The sequence below is a fragment of the Mustela putorius genome, unplaced genomic scaffold, assembly GCF_011764305.1.
Source record: "Mustela putorius furo isolate JIRA1106 unplaced genomic scaffold, ASM1176430v1.1 tig00003834_pilon_pilon_pilon, whole genome shotgun sequence".
In the NCBI taxonomy this organism is placed as follows: domain Eukaryota; kingdom Metazoa; phylum Chordata; class Mammalia; order Carnivora; family Mustelidae; genus Mustela; species Mustela putorius.
The window spans coordinates 53,665,105-53,668,687 of NW_025421987.1; positions in this window are offsets into that span (position 1 = coordinate 53,665,105).

Genomic DNA, 3,583 nt, shown 5'->3' on the forward strand with positions numbered 1-3,583 from the left:
GTTTATCCATATATATATATATATATATATATATATGTACATATATATATATACATATACGTATTTTCTTTCTTTAAAATTTTGGGAGTTTCTTCTAACAGACCAAAATACACACAAAATCTAGTGTGTGGCTCATTTTATTCACTAGCCTAATCATATATATATATATATATATATATTTTTTCCCCCTTTCTTCTGCCCCCTAATTTTGGGTCTCTTCTAATTTGGTTAATGTATATTTTTGTGGGATCATTGTTACCCTTTTAGCATTTTGTTCTTTCATTCATCTATTCTTCTCTGGACAAAATGACAAGGCATAAAAACTTACCCCCCCAAAAAGAACAAGAGGTAGTACCTACTGCTGGGGATCAATAAGGACATTAGTAAGAAGTCAGAACTAGAGTTCAGAATGATGATTACGAAGATGTTAGCTGGGCTTGAAAAAAGCATAAAAGATACTAGATAATCCTTTCTGGAGAAATAAAAGTACTAAAATCTTATCAAGATGAAATAAAAAAGCTATCAATGAGGTGCAATAGAAAATGGAGGCTCTTCCTGCTAGGATAAATGAGGCAGAAGTAAGAATTAGTGATATAGAAGACCAAATGATGGAAAATAAAAAAGCTGAGAAAAGAGAGATAAACAACTACGGGAACATGAAGGGAGAATTTAAGAGATAAGTGATACCATAAGATGAAACAATATTAGAAAAATCGGGACTCCAGAAGAAAGAGAAAGATGGGCAGAAGGTATATTGGAGCAAATTATAGCAGAAAACTTCCTTAATTTGGGAAAGGAAACAAACATCAAAAGCCAGGAGGCACAGAGAACCCCCTCAAAATCAATAAAAATAGGTCCACACCCCACCATTTAATAGTAAAACTTATAAGTCTCAGTGACAAAGAGAAAATCCTGAAAGCAGATTGGGACAAGAGGTTTCTGACCCACAATGGCAGAAATATTAGATTGCCACCAGACCTATCCACAGAACCCTGGACGGCCAGAAAGGACTGGCATGATATATTCAGAGTACTAAAAGAGAAAAATATGCAGCCAAGAATACTGCATCCAGCTAGGCTCTCATTGAAAATAGAAGAGAAATAAAAAGCTTCCCGGGCAAACAAAGACTAAATGGATTTGCAAACATCACACCAGCCCTACAGGAAATATTGAAAGGGGTAGTCTAAGCAAAGAGAGGGCCTAAAAGTAACAGACCAGAAAGGAATAGAGACAATATACAGTAACAGTCACCTTATAGGCAATACAATGACACTAAATTCAGATCTGTCAATTGTTATCCTGAATGTAAATGGGCTAACTGCCCCAATCAAAGGACACAGGGTATCAGATTGGATAAAAACAAGACCCATTGATATGCTGTCTTAAAGAAACTCATTTTAGACCCCAAAACACCTCCAGATTTCACATGAGGCAGTGGAAAACAATTTACCATGCTAATGGACATCCAAAAAAGAGTTGGTGTGGCAATCCTTATATCACACAAATTAGATTTTAAGCCAAAGACTGAAATAAGAGATGAGGAAGGACACTTTATCATACTTACAGGTTCTGTCCAACAAGAAGACCTAACAGTTTTAAATATCTATGTCCCTAACATGGGAGCAGCCAACTATATAAACCAATGAATAACAAAATCAAAGAAACACATTGACAATAATACAATAATAGTAGGGGACTTTGACACCCCCTCACTGAAATGGACAGCTTATCTAAGCAAAAGATGAACAAGGAAATAAAGCTTTAAATGACACAATGGATCAGATGGACATCACAGATATATTCAGAACATTTCATCCCAAAGCATCAGAACACACATTCTTCTTCAGTGCACATGGAAAATGTGCAGAATAGATCACATCCTGGTTCACAAATCAGGTCTCAACCGGTACCCAAAGATTGGGAATACTCCCTGCATATTTTTAGATCACAATGCTTTGAAGCTAGGACCCAATTACAAGAGGAAAGTTGAAAAGAACTTAAATTCATGGAGGCTAAAGAGCATCTTACTAAAGAATGAATGGGTCAGCCAGGAAATTAAAGAAGAATTGAAAAAAATCATGGAGACAAATGAAAATGAAAACACAACAATGTTCAAAACACAAACACAATGTTCAAAATCTTTGGGATATGGCAAAGGTGGTCCTGAGAGGAAAATATATAGTAATACAAGCCTTTGTCAAGAAACAAGAAAGGTCTCAAATACACAATCTAACCCTACACCTAAAGGAGCTGGAGAAAGAACAGCAAATAAAGCCTAAACACAGCAGAAGAGAAATAATAAAGATCAGAGGAGTAATCAGTGAAATAGAAACCAAAAGAACAGTAGAATAGATCATCAAAACTAGGAGCTGGTTCTTTGAAAGAATTAGTAAGATTGATAAACCCATGGCCAGACTTACAAAAAGAAAAGAGAAAGGACCCAAATTAATAAAATCATGAATGTAAGAGGAGAGATCACAACCAACACCAAAGAAATACAGTTATAAGAACATATTATGAGCGGGGCGCCTGGGTGGCTCAGTGGGTTAAGCCGCTGCCTTCGGCTCAGGTCATGATCTCAGAGTCCTGGGATCGAGTCCCGCATCGGGCTCTCTGCTCGGCAGAGAGCCTGCTTCCCTCTCTCTCTCTCTCTGGCTGCCTCTCTGTCTACTTGTGATTTCTCTCTGTCAAATTAATAAATAAAATCTTAAAAAAAAAAAAAAAAAAAAAAAAAAAAAAAAAAAAAAAAAAAAGAACATATTATGAGCAACTATACACCAACAAATTTGACAATCTAGAAGAAATGGATGCATTCCTACAGACTATAAACGACCAAAACTGAACCAGGAAGAAATAGAAAACTTGAAGAGACCTATAACCAGTAAAGAGATTGAAGTAGTCGCCAAAAATCTCCTAAAAAACAACAGCCCAGGGCCAGAGAGCTTCCCAGGGGAATTCTACTAAACATTTAAAGAAGAATTAATACCTATTCTTCTGAAACTGTTCCAAAAAATAGAAACGGAAGTAAGATTTCCAAACTCATTTTATGAGGCTAGAATGACCTTGATCCTCAAACCAGAAAAAGAACCCATCAAAAAGGAGAATTACAGACCAATATCCCTAATGAACATGGATGCAAAAATTCTCAGCAAAATATTAACCAATAAGATCCAAAAGCACATTAAAAGGATTATTCACCATGACCAAGCTGGATTTATTCCTGGGCTACAAGTTTGGTTCAACATCTGCAAATCAATCAATCTGATTACACTACATTAATAAAAGAAAGGAAAAGAACCATATGATACTCTCAATAGATGCTGAAAAAGCATTTGACAAAGTACATCAGCATCCTTTCTTGATCAAAACTCTTCACAGTGTAGGGATAGAGGGTACATACCTCAATATCATAAAAGCCACCTATGAAAAACACACAGCAAATATCCTTCTCATTGGGGAAAAACTGAGAGCTTTTCCCCTAAGGTCAGGAACACCCCAAGGCTGTCCACTATCACCACTGCTATTCAACATAGTACTAGAAGTTGTAGCCTCAGGAATCAGACAACAAAAAGAAATAAAAGGA